At 46.3% G+C, this 24,035-nt stretch overlaps 1 protein-coding gene across 11 annotated transcripts in view; it reads right to left on the bottom strand.

Annotated features, from left to right (window-relative positions):
• Mgat5 (alpha-1,6-mannosylglycoprotein 6-beta-N-acetylglucosaminyltransferase) overlaps window positions 1-24,035 on the bottom strand; it is a 282,174-nt gene that overhangs the window by 207,498 nt on the left and 50,641 nt on the right. For 6 of the 11 annotated variants that reach the window (XM_040738099.1, XM_013120396.3, XM_013120393.3 and 3 more), the window contains one exon: window positions 476-550. The exons of 4 other annotated variants lie outside the window; for them this stretch is intronic. The gene's annotated coding sequence lies outside the window, so the exon portion shown is untranslated. Of the gene's footprint in view, window positions 1-475; window positions 551-21,405; window positions 21,425-24,035 lie in introns of those variants that run through there. One more of the 11 variants, XM_040738100.1, reaches the window with a different exon arrangement.

Raw genomic sequence — 24,035 nt, forward strand, 5'->3', positions numbered from 1 at the left:
ATTTATAAAATAATATTTATTAAAGTAAGCCAGGAATTTATCCTCTAACTCTTCAAACAGAGTTAACCTATTATACAAATGAGTGACCACACTTGAGTTCTTCTATCTTGAAGGGAAAAACATCACTTTTAAAGGTAGCATGTCAGGTTGAGGAGGCAGTACATTTTGTTAGAGTGCTTGCTTGCTTGGTACGCATGAAACCCTGAGTTCCATCTAGTGCTGCATAAACTGGGTGTGGCCCAGCATAACTGTAATCTCGGCAACAGGAAGTGAAGGTGGGAGGATCAGAAATCCTCAGCCACATAGCAAGTTCAAGGTCAGCTGGAGCCACATGAAATTGGAGGAGGAAAAATTGCTCACAAATCAAGTGAAAGTAGAGATGTTCCACTTAATGGAAAGCAGGGTCCTCAGCCATGGGCAGAGCTGTAGAACCATCTCAGCCGGCTACACCCAAGCAAGAGACTGCTTAACTTACTTGTTTTAAACACGAGCGATACTATACAATCCAGCAAGAAGCACAACCAGACAGCTCTCTGAGGAGGTGGGAAACCTGGGAAAGACATAGAGCAGACTCTATTATAGCGATGCCTCTCATCCCTGTACATGTCAATGACATCCCTGTGTCCCCTTACACTGACTATCCCCCCCCCCGCCCCCCCTCCCCCGGCCCATCTCTGGCCAAAGCCCATTAGCATGAAATCCCTGTTTTCCATGTCTGTCTTCCTAATCTGGACTTCTCAAAGGCAGAGCCGGCACACTCCTGCTTGAATCTCCAGAACCTCTATGGAGACAGCATTCTAGAAGCATTACGGTACCTCACTAGCCCCGGGGACCTCAAGGTGATTCTAGATCCTGTCAAGTTGGCAGTATTAACTGTCACATGTGTGCAGCACCAGCAATAGCATGGAAGTCTGCAAACACCTCCCAAACACAGGCATTTGTCCAACTCACTTGTACCCAAATCAAGATGCATCTGCCAGCTTCCTCCACCAAGAGTTCTTCCATTCCCCACCCCACCCCCAGGATGTTATAGACAGGATACAATAATCATAAAGACAGTTAAGGAAACACAAGCCTTCAATGTCCTAGGACACAGCATTGCTGTCCCACTGAAGATGGTGTTTCTGTCAAGCAGGTTGCTTTCGTTTGCTTTTCTGATCAAACATGCTAACCAAAAACAACTTAGAGAAGGAATGAGTCTATTTAGCTTACACTTCTAGGTCAAAATCCATCTCTGAGGGAAGTTGGAGCAAGAGTCTGGAAGCAAGAAGTATGGAGGAATATTCACAGGCCAATGCTTACCTGGCTTTCTTATACAGCCAAGGACCATCTGTGTAAGAAATGGTGCTGCCAGCAGTAGGCTAGGCCCTCCTACATTAACAGTCAAGACAATCACCTACAAACATACCCACAGACCAATCTGATGTAGGTAATTCCTCAACAGAGGTTTTCCTCTCACATGATCCAGGTAGTGTAAGATAACTAGGATATGTATAATGGCTCTATTTTCTGGCCAAGGCCTCCTATGCCAAGCAAGTCCCCATAAGCAGACCAGGGCTCCTTACATATCCCTCCAGTCTCAAACAGAGAGCAGTGAGCACGCACTGGCTCCATTTCCATGTCTCTCTTATTCACTGATTCCTACATGTCTCTCTGAGAAACTCTGAGGATCACCCTTAGATGCAGAGCAAAAATGTCAAAAGGAACAGCATAAAAGATGATGGCAGCCGGGCAGTGGTGGCCCACACTTTTAATCCCAGCACTCGGGAGGCAGAGGCAGGCGGCTCTCTGTGAGTTTGAGACCAGCCTGGCCTACAAGAGCTAGTTCCAGGACAGAGAAACCCTGTCTCAAAAAACAAAACAAACAAACAAAAGAAGAAGATGATGGCCAGCCCACCTCCATTAACCACTTCTATACGGGTGTAAACTGTCTCCAGAAACAGCAGGAGGATGAATGGCATCCCACTTGGGTGAAGGAGATCTGGAGCCCCTGAGCTTGCTTCTCTGGCCAGCAGTATTTATTTCTTGGTCAAGCTTTAATATTCCTTCAATACTTAACACAGAAAGTTCTTGCCATCATGATCCTGCCTCAACCAAAGACTCAAGAGTTCTTACTAAGAAATGTTAGCATGCCGGGTGTTGGTGGCACACGCCTTTAATCCCAGCACTCGGGAAGCAGAGGCAGGTGGATCTCTGTGAGCTGGAGGCCAGCCTGGTCTACAGAGCAAGTTTCCAGAACAGTCAAAGCTACACAGAGTAACCCTGTCTCAAAAATAAACCACAAGAAAGAAAAAAGAAACGGTAAGGCTGTTGTCATTTGGCCTGGCCAGTGGCTGTGAGCTACTTCTCTCTTTTAAAGATCCCTGTGTCCTACATGAGTACTAGATTGCAACATGTGAACTCCTCATTCAGAACTTGGAAATCCAGCTTGATCTCACAAGACCACAATGTACCAATCTTCAGACAGCCATCTTCCATCTGCTGACTGCCCTTCAGCAAACACCAGCTTTAATACACATAAATTAAGCCTGTACCAATTAAACTAGTAGGAGTCAGATTGTTTTTTAGATTTATTTTATATGTATGTGTATTTAGCCTACATGTGTGTATATGGATAATGTGTATGCCTGGTACCTGCAAAGGTCAGAAGAGTACACTGAATCTCCTGGAAATGGAGTTACATATGGTTGAAAACTACTACATGGGTTCTAGGAACGAATCCAGGTCTTCAGCAAGAGCAGCAAGTGCTCTTAATTGCTAAGCCAGGTCTCCAGATCCTGATATCATTTTCTTAAAGGTCTCATGAATCCTATGCTGACCTCCAACTCACAATGGAGCCCACAGTGATTGAACTTCTGTTCCTTTTGCCTCCCAAGTGCCAGAATTACAGACCAGTGCCATCAAGCCTGGTTTGTGGGGTGCTGGGAATGGACACCTGAGGTCAATCCTTTTCCATCTTAGAATCCCAAGTTCTGAAGGCAGGAGAGGAGCCTCTTAAGGCCCACCACCTTGATGCATTCATGCTTCCAGAGATAGCCAAAATTCTGATTAGACAAAAGGGGTGTTTCCTGACCAGGGACACTTGTCTATCACCCTGCAAATTCATCCCAATCATCCTGTGTTTGTGTATACACACACACACACACACACACACACACACACACACACACTTTCAGTATTCAAGGGAAGTGAGAAGAGCATTTATGCAAGAGATGCTTTTACCCCAGTAAAGGACCAGGCTCCCTACAAACAAAACACAAACAAACATGCTGCAAAAGGCCCATCCAGACAAAGCTCCTCTCCAGAAAAAAGCTCAATGTCAAGGACAAGGTGAGACAAGCAATTTTGCATGTGCCTCGGATTCAGCAGATTGCAGTCTGTTCAGTCAGTGAAGTTCAACAATGGAGCAGAATCATTTCTTGCCATCACTTGGGAAGCTTGCAAGTTTCAAGGTCTTACAGATATGTCCCCTTCTCCTTTAAGGAGAGTATTTCTGAAGAAGCTACATTGAAGGGGGTAACAGATGGAAACATGAGGGACACCCTATGACTTTTTAGGAAAACTAGGTCCTTGAGGCTTTTTATTTTTTGAGAGAGAGAGAGAGAGAGAGAGAGAGAGAGAGAGAGAGAGAGAGAGAGAGAGAGAGAGAGAGAGAGAGAGAGAGTACTTTGCATGCATATGGAGACTAGGAGACAACCTGGGCTGTCACACCCTAGAGTTTACCAAATAGGATGGGGGCTGACTGTTTCCTTTCAGTGATGGGATTACAAGTGTACCTTTTGAGGACTTTTTGTTTTGTTTTGTTTCTTCTGTGTGTTCTGGAGAATAGAACTCCGGTCCTCATGCCTGCACAGCAAGCACTTTGCCAACTGAGTCATCTCCCGAGCCTAATCATTAAGTTTAGGGGAAGTTAGAGACAATCTAAATTCCTGAAAGCTCTCATTTACCATTCTCTAAGGTCTGGGTAAGAGGTGGCTCTGAAGGCAAGTTCAGCATTTTAAGGGCATGTATGTTGCCGACAAACAAGCTAACCCTGTGTACAACCCCTCCGCCTCCCTCACCCAACATTTACTATTTGCCCCCAACAACAGGAAATGAGAGACAACCAACTACTGGGAACTTGGGGTGCTTAGGTGGGTCTGGTTGTCCCATTCCCATGAAGGAACAGGGAACTGCCTGTCACCCCTCCCCAGGACACCTGCACAGAGACCAGTCATCCCAAGGATCCCTTTCCTTGGGGATTCACCTAGTTGCTGTTGTTTTCATTGTCTCTGGAGGCTAAGAGTAAGATACCATTTTATTAAAGCACAACATTTTAAAAACATCTTTGCCAAGTGGGCTGGGGACATTGCTTAGTCAGCATAACGCTTGCCTATCATGCAGGAAATTCAGGTTCCATCCCTGACACTATATACAAACTTTGTACAGTGTTGCCTAGAATTCTAGAACTTTGAAGGCAGAGGCTGAAGGATCAGAGTTGGCTTGCCAGTTAAGAGCACTTGTTCTCACCAAGGACCCAGGTTCAATTCCCAGCACCCACATGGTGGCTCACAACCATCTATAACTCTAGTTCCAGGGGACCCAAAACCCACCTCTGACATCAGCAGGAATCAGGCAGGCACGTCATTCAGACATACACGAAAAGAAAACAACCATACCCCAAAAAATTAAAAGTTAAGAAAAGAAAAACTGAAACCAACATTTGGAAAACTCTAGAATAAAGTGATCTTTTGATGTGTCCCTGAGGCTCTTTACCTATCTTCCCAGGCTGAAATCACCAGAAAGATAAGTATGAAATCATCTCAAAATACACCGTAAGGTCCTTTTACCGTATAATAAGGTGTGTCCTGGCCGGCTGAGATTCTTCTGTTGAACTATGACACTCAAACCTGAGAGGGAGTAGAATAGAAGCTAAGTCTAAGCTAAGTCTGAACAATACAAAGTCGCCTTGACAAGTCTCAGGCACCAACCCCCTGGGGTTGGCAGGGTAGCAGGCAGCAGGAGTGAACCACGTGGGAACAAAAACAACTGATAGTAACTATCACTGTAGACTTGAGGTCAGAGAGTCCTGTGGGAGGAAGGGAAGAAGATGAATGTAGAGCTAGCTCACTCCCATGAGTCACACCAACATCTGGTCTTCTGAGGGGACCCTGCTACCTGCATAGCTGATATTACGACTAAGATTCAGCAGGATATGTCTTCAGTAAACTGTAAAGTAATTCCTAAAGATTACCTAAGAGGGGAAAAAAAGAAAAGAACTGCCATTCATTTCAGAAAATTCCCCTTAATTACACTTGAAATGCATCTACTCCATCTGCAAGGGTCAAAGGGTTTACTCACCAAGTCGATTGGGTCCAGCAATGTAAAAATATAGGGCCTTATATGCTATTAGGAACTAGAACAGCTTCCAGTGGCAGCACGGACACCTGAAAGTATCCCAGTCGGTTGTTCTCGGCGGGTGTGTCTAGCTACTGGCTTCCTATCATTCCCTAGCTTCTATTTATAGCACCAATCAGCCTGCGGGACACTGCGGTGATCAGGGCTGAACTCTCCCAAAACTTGCGTTATTCGGATTCCTGGGCTCTGTGCTGGGTGGTCCTCATCTGCATCTTCTCCCTTTCACACAGGGCTAGCGGCTCACTAGACAACCTTGCAGGAGAGACAGGAGCTCAGATATGCTTAGCTGCGCATGCCTCTTGCTCTCTATTTAAACCTAAACCTCTCGTCGGGACCCCGAACTTGGAACTGTGGTGGGGTCACTGGCCCTCTTTGTTTGTTCTGCTCCCCCCCCCCCCATGTGAGTAAGTCCCCTTTCTCGGTCTCTCACTATGACTTGTTTAACTGTCCTATTGAGGATGGTGGCTGTGGCAGTCCAGTCTGGTTAGAACCTGACAGCTCTGAGGACACACTTATTACAGGCAGAGTCTTTGGAACCTGAAACATAGGAGGAGCTCAATAAATTCAAATCTGTTGACTGGGCAGTTTTATAATTCAAGGTCAGTATCTAGACACCTTAAAGAGTTTTATTTGAGTCCTTGTCCTCAGCTTTCTGGGGCAGTCACTCCCTGCTTCTCACTGGCACTGGTCTCCTTCTCTCCTGCTTTCTTCCCTTTCTCTTTCTAGATGGCCAGGGTCCCTTCTCCGACAACTGGCTGGCCTCTTCATTGTCTGGTTTCTGTTCCTTCTTATCTCTGATCTCCCTTAGCCACCCCCACCCCCCACCCCGGCCACGGGTGGGGGGAGGGGCATGCTACTTACTAACCTACCAAGTTTTCTTTCGAATCACTATGCCCAACGACCTGAAACAGAATCTCGGTGACCCAGGACACGGGGGACACAGCCTATAACAAAGACATCTAGGCACAAATCAACATCTCCAGGAGGGATAAGAGGAAGTCCTCCCCATAGTGAAGATCAAAAGTCAGGCTCCTTTTGAAAAAAAGATATGACTATGTAGGAGCCAGCGAGATCGATAACCTGAGTTTGAACCCAGGGACCCACACGAAGGAAGAAGAGAAACTCCTGCTAGCTGCCTTTTGACTTCCATATGTGTACTCTCACACGTATGGGCATACATGCACGCACACACACCCATGCATACACACAATGTAAAACTATAATAATAAAAGGTGATTAAAAAGTGAGTATAGGGATATATATGTACATACACACACACATGCATACACACGGATGTGGACATAGCTCAGTCGGAGTGCTCAACTAGCATTTATGAAGCCCTTGGTTGGCTTCCCAAGACCAAGTAAACCAAGGGGGTTGGTGCATACTTGTAATACCAGCATAGGGGAGACAGGGACAGGAGGACTAGGAGCTAAAGGTCGTCCTCTGCTATGTAATGAGTTGAGTTCCAGGCAAGCCTGGGCGGTAAGAAACACTTAAACAATAAGAGGGGCTGAGAAAGTGGTTGGGTAACCTCTAAAGCGCCTGCCTGGCCAGTGTCTGTAGCGCCAATGCTTTGTGGGTGAAGTAGAAGGAAGATCCCAGGGCCTCCCTGGACAGCCAGCCCAGCTGAACTGAGTTGAACTGAGCTCATAAAATAAAGTGGAGAAGGGGACAGAGGAAGACATTCAGCATCAATCTCTTACCCCCACATGCAGGCACACACAAGTGTACATGAATAAGTGAGTAACTATTAAGGAAGTCCGCCCCAACGCGTTCATTCTTATTTTTATAAACGGTTTCATGGTAGCAGGACCAAGGGTGAGGGCGGGGGCCATCCAATTCAACAGATGCTGAGAACTGAGAGAACCGAATGAGAGGCACAATCAAGACAGAGAATCTCCATGTAGACTGAAGAAATAACTAAGAAAAGCCCTGCAAGACGGATCCTGGTCCTTTGTGAATGAGTGCAGGCTCTCACTACTCGGCAGAAGGCTTCCTAGCATCCCAGACATGCTCAGTATAGGGCTAGAGTCTGCAAAAAATCCTAAAATTCCCACTGCAAGCAAACGCCACCAATGCTGCATTTCTCAGACGAAGGAATGGATGTCCAGGCAGGTACAAGACAAATTTCGACATGTGTCTACTGGCCCAGGACACGCTCAGCGGCTCAGGAAGACACTTTCATGGAGGAAGGGTCAAAGGAGTTCCATCTTCTACCCTCAGGAGTGGAGTGTGAATTGACCAGAGGCACAGGCAGCAGAGAAACACACCTAGTGTGGAGGTCCCGGCTCTCTTCCGGAGCCTTGGCACGCCATTGCTGCTGCTACAGGTGCCTGTAAGAGCAGTGGTTCTCAACATTTCTAATGCTGTGGCCCTTTAATACAGTTCCTCCCACTAGGGTGAACCCAACCATAAAATGACTTTCATCGCTACTTCATAACTGTAACTTTGCTATTGTTATGAATTATAATTCAAATATCTCATATGCAGTCCCTGGGAAGGGGTTGTTTGACACCCTTCCCCAAGGGTGGCAAAGTATAGGCTAAGAAACACTCCTCTAGAGTTTCACAAAAACCATGTTCTGGGCTTCAGGGGGAATTTTTTCTTTTTCTTTATGTGTGTATGTGTGTGAGAGAGAGAGAGAGAGAGTCAGAGGTCAACCTCAAGTATAAGATCCTCACTCCCACCTTTAGACAGCCCCTAGCTCTTCACTGCTATGCATACCAGGCTACCCACCCCCCAGCTTCTGGGCTTCTCTTGGCTGCTTCTCATCTGGCCTCAGGAGTGCTAAGGTCCCAGCTTAGTGCTATGTCCAGCCTTATGTGGGTCCTCACCCCCCCAGCCAGAATCTTTCTTCTCCTCCTTTTTTAACATAAAAGTGGGGGCTGCTCTGAGGTCTCTCTGAGTCAGAGCAGTAGCTGATGCTCAGGAGAGACGGCGAAGGGAGTGAAGAGGGAACAGGGAAGCAAAAAGGGAAGATCGAAGCAGGAAATTGTCAAAGTCCATTTTCCACATCAGAGGAAACAAAAGATGATTTATTCTGGGGCCAGTTATGAGTGACCATGACCCAGGAACAAAGCTTCAGCTTCTCTAGGTACCATGTCCAGATGAGGAAGCAGTTTCACTTTTTTTTTTTAATGGTGGCTAAATAAAGAAAGTCACAAGCAAGTACTCTGTAAATACATGGGTACAGCATCCATTGGGTGAGCAACTACGGTAACACCCAGAAATCTCTGATGACATTCTTAGATTTGGGCTGAGGGAAGGTAGAGGTCTGATGAGTTAATACGTTCCTAAAGGCTTTATACAACAGTTACAAGGATGTTAGGTCAGACCCAAAAATTGGTAAAGAATGGCTACTAAGTGGGCTAAAAGCCGGGCGGTGGTGGCACACGCCTTTAATCCTAGCACTCAGGAGGCAGAGGCAGGCGGATCTCTGCGAGTTCGAGGCCAGCCTGATCTACAAGAGCTAGTTCCAGGACAGCCTCCAAAACCGCAGAGAAACCCTGTCTCGAACCCCTCCCCCAAAAAAGTGGCCTAAAAACAGTCCAAGGTAACTTGGCCTGGACCTGCAACATTCCAACTCTTCACATTCAGAGTTCTAATTAGGCATCAATCTTGAACAGCATTTTTCTGGAACTTTAATGCAACATGGCCTCAACAACCTTACACTAAAGTCTCTGGGGAATATGATTTAGTTTTTCCTTCTCATCACAGATCTTCAGCTTAAAAGAAAACCAACTGTTCTTAAATGCCAGGATAAGCAAGCTCTGGGTATTTCCTACCTGCTAAGAACACTGCAGGAGAATGCAGTCTGTACAAACCTAGCTCCAAACGGTAGAGCTTGACTTCAACACTGGAATGACCTGGGGTGTTTAGAGCCAAAGATTCCAGGCCTGCAAGATAGCTCAGCAAGTAAAGGTACTCACCATCGTGTGTGGTGAAGGAGAAAGCCTTTGACTAGCACATGCAGCACACACACACACACACGCACACACACACACATGACAAGATTTTAAATAGAAGAAAAGAAAAAATAATTGGTTTATTACATCTCAAACATAAAAGATTCTAGTGTCCTGCCCTTGGCCCTACCAGCTCAGAAAGCGCTCTTCCCAAATGACACCTGCCATTTCCTCATGCACCTGCTGGGGGGCCTGGACTTACTTTTATGTTATCATTTAATATACATTTGTATGCACTGTTTTACAGACAGCCTGTCTCAACCAGACTAAAGAGTACTACAGAGGGCAAAGGCCGCATCCTCTCCATGACGTGTGCACAGCTCTCTAGAGAAGAACAAGCACAGAGATCCCTTGTTAACAGTTGTAGAACCCATGAGATGAATCAACAGGTCAAGAAACTTGCTGCACAAGCCTAAGGACCTGAGTTCAATCCCCAGGACCCACAGTGGAGAGAATCAACTCCACAAAGCTATCCTCTGACTCCCACACATGTGCCTTGACATGCACACCCATATGCACCCCCCACATACACACAAATAAAAATAAATGAAGGCAGTCACATAAGAAAGATTAATATGTAAGTCCCCAACATAAAAGACAAAAATCTGCTTTTCTTATTTTTTCAAATTTGGGTTTGAAACTACCTTCCAGAAGATCCAGGCACTCTCATGATGTCAAGTTCACAGATGTGTAGTCTGTGAGCACAGGACCTGCCTATTTATGAACTCTGACAAGGAGTTACAAGAACAGCAGAGGAAGAGAGAGAACACAGGAGACACATTCCAAAACGAGGAAGGAGAGGGGAAGGGAGGCCCCCACCAGGGGGCCAGAGCACCACAAATAATGAGAGTAATGACTCTGCAGACATCTTCATTCCATTGCCCTCTGTCCTTACACCGTAAGGACAGAGGTAGAGTGCTCACCAAGGAGGCAGCTCAGTCCTCAAGCACTGGCTCTGCAGCCTCTCCATGGTGGGTGCACAAGGCGTGATGTCGGGTAAGAAAAGCTGGACATGGTGGCACGTGCTTCTGTTCACAGCACTGCGTAGGCAGAGACACGCAGGTCCCTGGGGCTCACTGGACAACCAGTCAGTCTAGCATACTTAGTGAGTTCCAGGTTCCAGTGAAAGATTCTATCAGAAACAAGCAAGCAAGCAAAAACAAAGTGAGGGTCGGGAGAAGGTTCAGTGGTTACTTGGGTCCCCATCATGGGAACAGGAGTTTAGACCCCTGGAAACATAAGTAAACGCTGGGGGAGTACGATGGCCCACCTGTAATTCCAGTCTTGGATGTCAAAGACAGGGGACCCCCTGAACAAACTGGCTTGTAAGACTAGCCATAGCAGGAAGTTCTGGGTTTGACTGAGAGACCCTGCCTCAGTAAGTAAAGTGGAAGAACAATTTAGGACAGTTCTCCATATCAACCTCATTTCGCCACAGATATGCATACAAATCTGCACTGATGAGCACACACACATTCATGTATACACGCATACCACATACATGAAAAAAAAAGAATTAGCTCCTGAAGAGCATCTGAGGTTTTCCTGTGGCCTCCACAAGCATGCGCACACATGTTCACATGCACACTAGTTTACACACACACACACATATGCACACACCCAGCACACACACATTTTCTAGCACGCTCATTAACAGCTGCATAGGGACAGAAAGTAACAGCTACTGTGGCCAAACTTTCCTTACATAGCAGTTACCATCTGTCAGCCCCGGCAAATATCAGACCTTGATGGTAAGGGACAAATCTTTTCAGACAAAGACTATGACATGGCCTGTCACTTCTAGGAAGGGAATAAGATTTATAACCCAGCACTTGGAACTCCACTGTCCACGAACAAATAGGTAGCTCAGAATAATGCCACTGACAGAGATGCATGGCCATTTATGCAGCCACGCCAGGCTTTGTTCTTTATCCCAACTCCTCAGCTCAATCCAAGAGGAAGTCAAAATGTACCCTGGCAAACACGACCTTTCTCCATCACCTGGACTTGTTGCCACTCTCAATGCTAATCTCGCCTGCTTCACCATATCCATCTCTGTGTCTCCTGTCCTTTCACGAGTGCGTGCGTGTGTGTGTGTGTGTGTGTGTGTGTGTGCCTGTTATGTGTGTGTGCACACATTAAATGTATATGTAGGTATGTGTGTATATGCATGTGAAAGCCAAGGGACAACTTGAGGTTCCCTGGGAAGGGAAATAAAATAGATTTTGCAGGTGGACTGGAGGTGGGTGGCGATGGGAGCAGGAGGGACAGGGTGGGATGGAAGGAGAGAGGGCAGGAAGAGACAGCTGGGATTGGGTGAGCATTAGGGGAGGGGTAGAAAACTAGTACAGTGGGGACTTCCTAGAGTCAATGAGGGTGACACTGGTGAGGACTCCTGTTAATGGAGGACATGGACTCTCATATGAGCCCACATAGACTGGCGTGGCAAGCACGTGAGTTGTGTGTGTCTTTACTATCTCCTCTGTGTATATGTTGTGATTTTTAGCTTGGTGTTTTTGTGACACTCCTCTGACAGTGGGAGCAGTGTGTCTCTGACTCTTTTTCCTGCTCTTAGGACTCTTTTCTCCTGTTGGGTTGTGTTGTCCAGCTTTGTGTTACTGTATTTGGTTTTGTTGTGTTTGGTTGTCGTCTCCTGGAGGCTTGCTCTTTTCTGATGGGAGATAGAGGGGATTGAAAATGAGGGAGAGAGGAGGTTGGGGGAACTGGGAGGAGCAGAGAGAGGGGAAATTGTGGCCAGGATGTACTGTATGAGAGAAGAATCTATTTTCAATGAAAAAAATTATTGATTTTTTTCTTTTATCATTTTTTATTTTAATTTTAAATAGCTTGTTTTACATGTCAATCCTAGTTCCCTCTCCCTCCCCTCCTCCCGCACTCCCCTTCCCCCCCCCAGCCTCCCACCCTATAGTCAATTCCTTCCACATAGGGGATATTTAGAGTCTGTCATTTCATTCCAGGTAGGGTCCAGGCACTCCCCCTAAGAGTCAGGATAGAAAAATTATTGATTTTTTAAAATGATCTCAACTGATGGAGGTGGGACTCCTCTAACATTAACAAGAGAAGTTACTAGGCCAACTTTTGGAATCACTGTTTTCTTGAACAAGGAATAAATGCTCAACCTCCAGAATCAGTAGGACAAACAAGTTACAAAGGAAAGGGAATGGGGGTGGGGTATAAGCAAAACAGCCACACCCAGCCAGGCTGGATACACCAGTCTCCATGGGAGAAGCTGCCAATAGCCCGAGGGTAGAATGAAGACTGTATGAGTAGACCCAAAGCTCCACCAGTCTGCCCAGAGTAACCACAGGACTCCAGTCCATCATAGGAGTCTTTGTTCCTGGGGTATGTATGCTTCTGAGTCAGCTCAGCACACAGACAGGGCACTGGCCTCTGACAAGAGGGCACAGAGGGAAGGCTCGGTGCACAAACCAGAAAGCAAAGGAAGATAGTGGTTTTTGTTTTTGTTTTGTTTGTTTGTTTTTTTTTTTTTTCTGAGATGGGTCTCACGCAGCCCTACCTAGCCTCAAACTGATGGTGATAACCCTAGACCTGAGAGCCTCCTGCCTCCATCTCCTGTGCCGGGATAACAGGCACGCACCAATGATAAATACCCTGTTTATGTGGTGCTAGGGATGGAGCCCAGGGTCTCGGGCATGCGAGACGAGCACACTACCAACTGAGCCTCAGCCCTATGAAGATAGTATTCTTAGGAATTTAGTTAAATTAAGAAATAATAGCTTAGCATTAAGAGCTCCAGAGTGGAGTGTAATGTTTACTTTCAAATCTATCACCAATTTTGGAAGACATGAAAGTATTAATTCCTCGGAAATGGTAGGCAAGCAAGTTTCCTGGAGTGCTAATTTTTACCTTCTGTTAACCAAAATGTTTGAAGACAACTTGAATATGCCACAAGAAAACATTGTGAAGTAGCTGCGGAGCTACACACACATGCCATTCATTCACAAAACACATTTTTGTCTCTTTTGTTCTCGTTCATTGTCACGTGCCACAGCGAACACTTACTTATTGGGCTGTAATGTGACCCCCTCGGGGGAAGAGAAAGCATGGTTGCAGTTATCCAGAGTATAAATAGAGGGACTGGACCGCTGCTCAGTGGCTAAGAGCACCTGCTGTTCTTCCAGATGACCGGAGTTTGGTTCCCAGCACCCACATCAGGCAGCTCCCAACCACCTCTAACCCCAGCTTCACGAGACTCAAAGTCCTCTAGCTTCCATGAGCACAGGTGGCACGCATATGCGTCAAAAATAAAAACAACTCTTTTAAAAACAGAACTCATGGAGAAAGAACTCAAGGCAGAGGCTCCCAGTCCCAGCCCATGCTTTAAACCCACAGTCCCCCCATTCCATTCACGGTACTTCCCCAGCTCCTCTGGTTTATTTACTACACTGATGGCAGGAGTCCACAAACTATGTATGTGAGTGTGAGTATGTGTTCATGTGTGTACACGAGTGTATTCACACATATAGAGGCCAGAGGTCCACGGCAGGTGCCATTTCTCAGGAGCTGCTCATCCTGTTTTTAGAGACAGGGAGGGTCTCCCATTTTACCTGGAACTCAACAACTGGCCTAGGCTTGCTGTCCAACACTAACATGGGTACTTTTAACTGCTAAGTTGTCTCTCCAGATCTCAGAGTTACATTTTAAAACTATCATAGGAGCACTCATACACACACACAATGTTATTTTGGGATACAGATCGATAGCAATACTAATCAAACTAATTCAACTCACAGGCAATTATTACAGGAGTCGTTTCTTTCCCCTTCCTAAAAATCAACTGATGGAGAAAAAATGAAAGGGATGCAAATTGGTGGGGCAGCAGGTTTGTCAAGGTGCAGAAAACGACTCAGGAGCAAGTGAAGGTTTTCTGCTAAGCGGTATTCATTAACACGGCAGGAGGTGCGACACCATCTGTTGCCCCTGTCCAGACAAGACACACTGCTCAGGATCAATTCTAAACCTGAAAGGCAAGCACGTTTATTTTTACTCTTTAAAAAAAAAAAGCATGCACAAAACTACAAGGACGTATAGGCCTGCATTAGGCCTGCCAGGGACATTTAACAAGACTGGGAAGTGGAATCCAAGACCAAGAGCCAGCAGAAGCTAGCTGACTTTCATCGCAAGTGATTTAGCAGTCTCCCAGCAAACCCCACAGGGCCTGGGCAGCAATTCTTTAATAAACCACAAAGACGTGAGGCATGCAAGCAAAGAAAACTGCCTGGGATCCATGGACACTGGACTCAGACTGCAGAGGCTGGGCAAAAGGGCTCCAGGCCAAGTCCAAGGCCAGCCACCAAGGGACTTGCTGGGAACAACTATGAGACAAGAAAGTCTGCTTGGTTCTCCCTTGGGGAAATGGTTCGTTTATGAAGCTCAGATTCTAGCATCTTCCTTTTCCAAGTGAAATCACTGCCCCCCCATAGTCATTTAATACTGCTCAATGCCCATCCCCTATCCCAAAAGGACCGGTCAGTGCTGGAAAAGCACAAAGAAACTTTAAATATCAGTAAGTAGACTTTGCTGTGACATAGATGTGTGGCTAGAAAGATGACTCAGGAAGCAAAGTGCTGCCCAGGCCTGAGAAGGACCTGAGTTCAGATCCCCGGCACCCACATTAGCACAAGGCACAGTGCTGTGCATCTGCAATCCCCGAACTTCTACAGGGGAATGGGAGGCAGAAACGGGAGAATACCCAGAAACCAGTAGGCTGAACATTCCTCCGCTGTGGTACATCCCAGCCCCATGTTTCAGCTATTTCCTTGAAGTAAAGACTGGCCTGATAAAATACAAGGTTTAGGTTTTTCATTTTATTTAATTTAATTTTATTTTATTTTATTTCATTTTATTTTATTTTATTTTTGAGACAGAATTTCTCTGTGTAACAGCCCTAGCTGTCTTGGAACTAGCTCTGTAGACCAGGCTGACCTCGAACTCACAGAGATCCAATGCCTGCCTCAGCCTCACTAGTTCTGGGATTAAAGGCGTGCACCACCACCACCTGGAGGGTTTAGGTTTTTAGACTGAGTGGCATCACATATTTATTTCAGAAAAGTGGTACCACGTTGCAGTCCACAGTAGTATGATATGAGTGTGAATATATCCTGTGCTCTCTGAAAAGCTTCTGCACCCCACAAGTTTCTCCGCCGATGCAGCAATCTAAATCAGACCAAATCAAATCGAATTAGAAAAAGCCCACGTTTAATGGATAAATTGCTCCCTGATGATTTCCCCACCCCCTCCCACCCCCCACGAAAGGAGACAGGGAAGAGAGACCAAAAAACCATGTGTCTGCTTTCTGGGGGGGCAGCCGAACTACCCTGTGGGAGTGGTCTTGAGCATCTCTGGGGGAGAAGCTGCTGATGGCTCTAGAATGGGGCAGGGTTTGGGGAGAGAGGTGTTGGAGGGGGACTGAGGTGGAACTTCCACCAGAACACTCTCAACAGCGTTTCTATTATTGGTGCTTTTCTATTGTGTAAAAACCGCTTGCAGGGCCACCAAGCCTGATAACCTGAGTCCAGACTCCCAGAACCACACATTAGGAGAGAACCAACTGTTGAACACTGTTACATTCCACACTCACACCTTGACACACGCAACCCACACCTCCACCCCTACACACCCACATAAATAAGCGACTGTCACAGCATGCACTGGGTACCAGCCACTGTGCTGAGTGACTTCCATGCTAGATTTAAACTACAGATGGGGAAACTGAGGCTCGGGAGGCAAAGTATTTTTCTCCAGCTGATAATTGGAGGAACTTGGGTTTAAGCTTTTGGCCACCATCTACCTGCACCGTAAACGGTCTAACTAAATGAATGAGGAAAAGTATCAGATAGTGACCAGCAGGAACCACTGGAAATGTTTCCAAGCTGCCTGTGGTGGTATGAATGAGAAGGGCCCACACACACCACGTATTTGTATACTTGTGGCCAGTTGGTGAACTGTTAGGAAGGATTAAGAGGTGTGGTGTGGCCTTACGGAGTAAATGTGTTGCTGTGGGTGGGCTCTGGGGTCTCAAAAGCCCAGGATTAGTGGCTCTCTCACTGCCTGCTGCCTGTGGATCAGGATGCACAACCCTCAGTTACTGCCCCAACGCCATGCCTGCTTATGATGATACGGACTAACCCTCTGAAACTGTAAGCAAACCTCCAGTTAAAAACTTCCTTTTATAAGAGTTGCCTTGGTCATGGTGTCTCTTCCCAGCAATGGAAACACAAAGACACTGCCTTTGTCTACTTGTTCAATACACCATTCTTGGGGCAGCCCCCTATGGGATAAACACAGTTCTCCGTTTCAACAACTCATACTGAGAATTTCCCACTGCTACAAAGGAATTTGGGAGCAGGAAAGATGGCTCAGTGATGAAGAGAGCATGCTGCTCCTGCAGAGGAACCCAGAACACCCACATCAGGCATCTCTTAGCTGCCAACAACTCCAGTTCCAGGGGATCCAACTCCCTATCCAGGCCTCCATGGGACCTGTACATATGTGTGTGCATATACACACACACACAGATAAATTTTTTATAATTCAAGTAATTTGGCTTTATTATTACTTTGGTAAGTAACTGGTTGCCCTAAATCAATAACGTCACATGAAAGATAGCAGTTTTGGGGTGCTGAGGAGATGGCGCCATCAGTGAAATGCTTCTGTCAAGCATAAATGAGATCCCCAGTATCCACTGAAAACCAAGTGTCATGGCCTGTGTCTCTAACCCCAGCCCTGGTTTGGACAGAGACAGAAGAATCCCTGGAGCTTGCTGTCCACCCAATCTGGCTGCACCAGTGAGCTTCAGATTGAGTGAAAGACCCATCCAAAAAATAATGTGAAGAGTGACAGAGGTAGACACCCATGCCCATACCCATTACACACACACACACACACACACACACACACACACACTCATACACACACATACAAGCACACACACACACACACACACACACACACACACACACACACACTAGTAGGTCTTTTCATTTTCCTGTGTAAAAAACTGCTGAGGGTTGGCAAGATGGCTAAGCAGGTAAAGCACCTGGTACAAAGCTTGGTAACCTGAGACCCACACGGCGAAAGGAGAGAAGTGAGTTTCTCAGGTTATCCTCTGACTTCCATGTGTACACTATGGCAAATATATCTTTACTCACAAAACACAAATAATAAATCAATGTAAAAACTTAATTTTAAATTATGAAACCCAGCAATTCCACTTCTGGGTTTATACTCCCAAATCACTGAAAACAGAGAGTTAAAAAGATAGTTGCTCCTGCCCCAAATGATGTGACAGATTTTGATGATCCCTCATGGGAGGACTCACCCTCCCTGAGGAGTGGATGGGGGGTTGGTGGGAGGAATGGGAGGGCAGGAGGGAGAGGGAACTGGGGTTGGTTTGTAAAATAAGATTGTTTTAATTTAAATAAAAATTAATTTTTAAAAAGATAGTTGCATATAGCTGGGCCTGGTGGCCAATGACTGTCACCCAGGCCTTGGGAGGCAGAGGCAGAAGCATTTCTGTAAACTGAAGGTCAGCCTAATGCACACAGTGAGTTGTAGGCTTTATGGAGAGACCCTGTCTCAAGACAATCAAACAACAAAAACTTACACACCACCATCCACAGCAGCACTAGTCACTAAAGCCAAAAAGTGACTAAAGCTAAAAGGTGACAGCAGCTGGTGTCCATTCACAAATGAAAAGATAAACAAAAGCCAAGGTATCATACAGTGGCATATATTATTCAGCCTGAAAACACAGATGAGCACCAGGGACACTATACCAGGGGATGGGAGACAGCTCGTGGGTAGGAACACTTATTTCACAGGCATGAGTCCCTGGGTTTGGTTTCCAGGAGAGAGAGAGGAAGAGAGGGAGGGAGAGGGAGAGGGAGGGAGAGGGAGGGAGAGAGAGAGGTAGAGGGAGAGGGAGAGAAAGAGAACCAGCTGAGCAAAGGTGGCTTATGCTTGCATTTCCGGAGGTAAGCTGCAAGCCAATGAGAGAACTTGTCCCCAGAAAGAAGGCAGACAGAATGCTAAGAATGACAACCAACACTGTCCTCTGGCTTCCACGTGCACCGGCACACATGTGCACATACTCACACAAGCGCACCTGTATGAACTCAAGCCTACACACAAAGCGATGGAAGGGGCAAGTACTACACTTAACTACAGAAGCCAGAACCACACCAGGATGAAGTGGGCATCAAAGGGCTGCTGAGGATGTGAGGTTTGTAGGAAAGGGCGTTCTGCAGATGCCCTGACCTCGGGTCTTGTGGGAGCAAGACCACAAGATTCAGGAAATGTAGTGCGCTTGGCAGCCAGGTGGTGTGGTAGTGGGGAAGGGAACCAGCAGGTGGTGGAAGAATTCACTCCTTGGAACAGAGGAGGAAGAATAGTTTATTGAGTGCACAGCGGGACGGCAGTGGGCTGGCCAGTGATTAGAGTACAGCCTGCAGTGCAGGGCAATGGGCATGGTGGGGCTCTATCTGGAAGAAGTACTTTTACCAGAGTTTCTCCGCATGCAGTCTCCTGGCATGTAATTCACGCCATGGGAAGGAGGGCATTCCGGATTAGCCAGGCACAGTTCTGGGAGGCTAGCATAAGTCACTGAGCAGCTTCCTTTCCAGTTGTACCATTTCTGCCATGCAAATCAGGGCCATGCAAATTATAAAGCAGGGTCCTGTCACTGAGTGACCCTGGCTAGTCAAAGAGTTTCTTCTGTATGCCTGCTGATCCCAAAGGAATACCCAGTGTCCACCTAAGTTTCTGGAACTATCCTAAGAGAACCTTCCAACAGCCAGAGAGATGGGCAGCCAGCAATTTTCTCTATGTACAAAGAGCATCCAAGAAAGTTACTAGGCCACGTTTGTGAAAGAAGCAAGCTCGGGAGCTCTCTGTGACTCATTTGACAGAAGGTTGCTATAAAAATTCCCATGGTCAGCTTACTTCTTATGCGACTAAATCAAGTTACCTGAAAGCAGTGGTTCTCAACCTGTGGGCCGCGACCCCTTTGGGAATTGAAAGGACCTTTCACAGGGGGTCACATAAGACCATCTGCACATCAGGTATTTACATTATGGTTCATAACAGTAGCAAATTACAGTTACGGAGTACCAATGAAAATAAGTCTCTGGTTGAGGTCACCACAACATAAGGAACTGTCTTAAAGGGTCACAGCATTAGGGAGGTTGAAAACACATACACTAGTGGACCCTGAGTTAGAATAAGAGTGCCAAGACCAGAAAGAGCGAGGCCTACATCCCCAGCCTTCTTCCCAAGCACAGAACATGCCTCCCAGGTACTAAAGCAAACACCTGACTTTGTCTCTGCTTCCTGGGGGAGGCTCTAGTCCTTAGACTTTCATGAGTAAAAACAGTGCTTGTGACTCATGAGCCCCGTGAACCACAAATCTATGTATACCAAAGGATGAGATGACTCAAGTAGAGGCTGGCCACCAGAAAGACCAACCATGTGACAATGAGAACAGGGCGATGATTCAGCCCAACAGTGGAGAAAGGAAGCTGGAGGTTGCAATGGGCCATACTCTGGTACTCAATCATCCTGCTTATAACGATGCCCCAGGAAAGGCTCTGCACGCTGTGTTCAATAGAGCATCCGGTGGTAGAGCATGTAGATATGACAGGAAGGTGACACGCCCTAATTCCACAGGAACAGAGTGGAGAGACTGAGTTTGAGACCCTCTGAGACCTTTCCCTGTGTGTCTCTTTACTTAGTTGGTAGTAGTAATGAAGCTGGGGAGATAATCTCACAGGATAAAATGATTACCTCAAAAATCATTCAAGGTGCTGGAGAGATGGCTCAGTAGTTAGCAGCATTGGCTGATCTACCAGAGGACCTGGGTTCAATTCCCAGGACCCACAAAGCAGCTCACAACTATCTGTAACTCCAGTTCCAGGGGCTCTGGCACCTTCACACCAATGCACATTAAATAAGTTACAGATTTTTTTTAAAAAAAGGAAAAAAGAAAAATCATTCAAGAGCCTAGAGTACACTTGAAGTTGGACACAGTAGCACTCTTATGGGCTCTCAGATGGGAGGCAGGGTTGGGGGGATCCCCAGAAGCTCGAAGGCTAGCTAGCCTGGCACACAATGGAGAACTGGAGAGTCTGTCTCAGTGATGATTGGAAGGTAGATACTGGCACCCAAGATTGTCTTCTGACCTCTACAGCTGCACCACAGTGTGCATGCACCTGAACATGCACACACACACACACACACATGTGTTCTTTGAAACTCTGGATTTGTAGCCAGTCAGTCACAGCCTTAAATGACCTGGAACCCCACACAGCAGGTACAGGAAATGGGGGATGGATAGTCTTGTTAGAGGCAATTCCCTTTGGCTAATGGGGTCTGTGTGTATTCCAAGGGGATGTCAGATTAAACTGCAGTACTTTAGGAAGAACAAGAACACCCCTGTCCACATTCAACCACTCTAGATGCCGCACGCTGGTTCAAGAAACACCAATTTCATTTGTGAAAGATTATGGCCAACTGTCTGTGACCAGAAATCTTCCCCCTCTTAGTAACAAGAGTTAAAATGTTGGGAAACATCTGTACTCAAATTCAATTATCAATGTGATGAGGTCTAGTTCATGAGAAAGTTCGGCCTTTGAGCATACCTGTGGGGGACTATACTGGCTAAAGTAATTGAGGTGAGAAGACTTACAGCACCATTCCCTGGGCTGGTGAACTGAGCACCAGCATTCCCTCTGTTTCTTGAGTATATACGCAAGCTCCTGCTACTGTGCCTTCCCCACCATGACGGACTGTATCTTCAAACTGTGAACCAAAATGAACCCACACTAAATTGCTTTTGTCGTGGTATTTTTAACCCAATAACAGAAAAATCAGCATCTTTTCTCAGAGATAGTTCCAGAATTTTCTACCTATAGCAATCATCACAGCAATTTCTATGGAAGGATAACTGCTACTCTAATCTTACAATGAAAAGTCTAAGGCACAGAGAGGCAAAGGGACTTACCCAAGGCTACAAGGTGCCAGAATTCAAAAGAAACCTTTCTGTCTTCAGCAGTGGTGAGCAGGATGTGACTCCTGGCTGTCCACCCCTCTGAAGACCCACACCCCCCCCCTGCAAACCCCTGCTCACCCCACCTCCACCCCCAACCAGCTCCCCATTCTTTACATAACCACACACTGATGTGTCCCCCCAGGGAAGAAAGTGTGTTTTGCAATGATAAAATGATCCTGCCCGAACTAGAGCTCAGGAAAATAAATTCTGGGAACACAGTACTAGGGGGAGGCTTACTGTTTCTCTGAAAATGTTTTCCAACAAAAATATGAATTAACAGCCGGATGTAAATGGAAGTGACAAATTTCACTGCAGTGAGCACACAGGTCTCAAGCCATCCCTTCTCTCTCCACTGACACCTCCTCGCTCATGGTGCAGAACCACTCCATAGCTGCCCTGTCTCCTCTCTTCAATTCCTCCTATTATTTAAACTCCAAAGCATCTAACACTCCCTCACTTTTACTATTACACTGATATCGCAGTTCCGTGTTTTCGCTGTGTTGAGCGCAGCGATTAAAGCCTCAGACAGTTGAGATGGTAATTTTTCAAATAAAAATTATATGCTTGGAGCTAGGGATGTGGCTCAGTTGGTACAGTGCTTGCCTAGTGTGTACAAAGCTCTGTACCACAGAAATCTTTACCTGCATACATAGAGAGTTCAAGGCCGGTGTGGGCTATGAAGTAAGACCCTGTCTCAAAAAATAAGGAGAACCACATTCATAAATCATCCTTTGCTCTGAAACAGTTCAGGAAGAAGACCAGCGTTTAACTTTTAAAATTAAGTAAACTATCTTCTATGAACTACAGTATCATTTGCTAAACATTACACTTAGGGTTCTTACATCCTCACTGTTAGATTTTAATGATACATCAAAATCCTTCGGGGCTGCCAAGATGGTTCAGTGAGTAACAATGCTTACTACCAAGCCTGACAAGAGTTCCATCCCTGGGACCCACATGGCAGAAGGAGAGCCCTAACTCCTAACTCCTCTGACCTCCACACGCATACCTTGGTAAGCAAGTGCCCACACACATACTATAACTAAAATGTACTTTAAAAATTAAGCCTCAACTGGTCACACAGAAACACAGAAGGGGGAAACCTCCAATTCTGCACCTCTGTCTTTAAACTCTGCAGTTATGCTTATTTTATAAATCTCTATCTACACATATGGCAGGGTTAACTCCTTAGCCTGGAATCTGCAATGTGGGCTAGACTGCCTGTCAGTGAGCCCCAGGGACCTGCCTGTCTCAGCCTCCTTAGCACTGAGATCATAAGCACCCCCAGACTCTTTTAAAGAAGTATTCTTAATATGTATGTTTATATATTTAGTACGCATTCATGTACACTTTTCATGTTTAATAGACATATCCACGTGTCTGTATGGGTGCATGTGCACATGAGTGCAGTTGCTGACAAAAGTCAAAAGAGGGTGTCAGATCCCCTGGACCTGGAGTTATGTTATGGGTAGCTGCGAACTGTCAGATGTGAGTGCTGAGACCAAACTCAGGTCCTCTTCAAGAACAGTATGGAGTCTTAATCTCCCAACCACTGAGTCATCCCTCCAGCCCCACACTCTGCTTCTTTCCCTGCACCCCACATGGTTTCTGGGGCTGTAACTTAGCTTGCAAGGCAGGTACTTTGTAATCAGGTCCTCTTCCTGGCCTGGGTATCCAACCCTTTGACACTGCAATATGATGCTCTCATCTGCAAATACATTAGACTGCATTCATACCCATCCCGGGGCACATGTGAATTTGGGCAGAAGGAAGGCCTGTGAGTGTCACCTGTCCCCATTATGATCACATGGCAGGGAGACGTGACTTGCTGCCCCTGAACAGCACCCTCAGAGCACATTCTATCATATACTCACTAGTGAGGAAAAGATCAAAATTCAATGTCTACAGAATAGCTATGGTGTCAACTGGACACACACAGCTCTTACACCACCCCAAAGTCAAACCTCATTAGGATGAACCCCTAGACCAAAGACTCTGTGTTACCCATGGGTACCTAGCTATGCAGTTACAGAGAGCAGCAATGACTGAGCACTTAGACCTACAAGACATTTTCTCTTTCAAAACTACACATGGTTGCTGGCTTTGTTCAGAATTGCCCTAAAGCTGTTGCACCCCCGTGTTTCCCTTAATCTCCCTTTTCTCACTCTGACTCTCAGGTCTTTCTGAATTAAGAGCGAAGAAAGGCTTTTGCTTTGTGTTCTGTTCGTTGCTGTGGGAAGAAAAAGGGCATACTTATAAGGATACTGCTGCCATCAGCTTTCATCAAGTCCAGTTACCTCTACTGACTCTCACTGTGGCCCCTCCCAGCTGCCCCCCCACAGCGCAGCCATGGCCCCCATCACTTAGTGCTATTTACTTTTTAAAGACCCAGGGGAGTCAGCCTCAAGGCATAAGCACCTGGGTTGCTTTCTTACCCCCCTTAAATACAAATGTAGTCTATGGCACAGGGCCAGTTCTCTCTCACAGACGGCAAGGCCACCCTGGGCTGCTGATGGCCGGCATGATCACTGGCCATCAACTTGGCAGACTCCACTCTTTCCAAGTTTCCATTGCTTCTTACG

This window comes from Mesocricetus auratus, unplaced genomic scaffold (genome assembly GCF_017639785.1).
Source record: "Mesocricetus auratus isolate SY011 unplaced genomic scaffold, BCM_Maur_2.0 Super-Scaffold_100676, whole genome shotgun sequence".
NCBI classification, from domain to species: domain Eukaryota; kingdom Metazoa; phylum Chordata; class Mammalia; order Rodentia; family Cricetidae; genus Mesocricetus; species Mesocricetus auratus.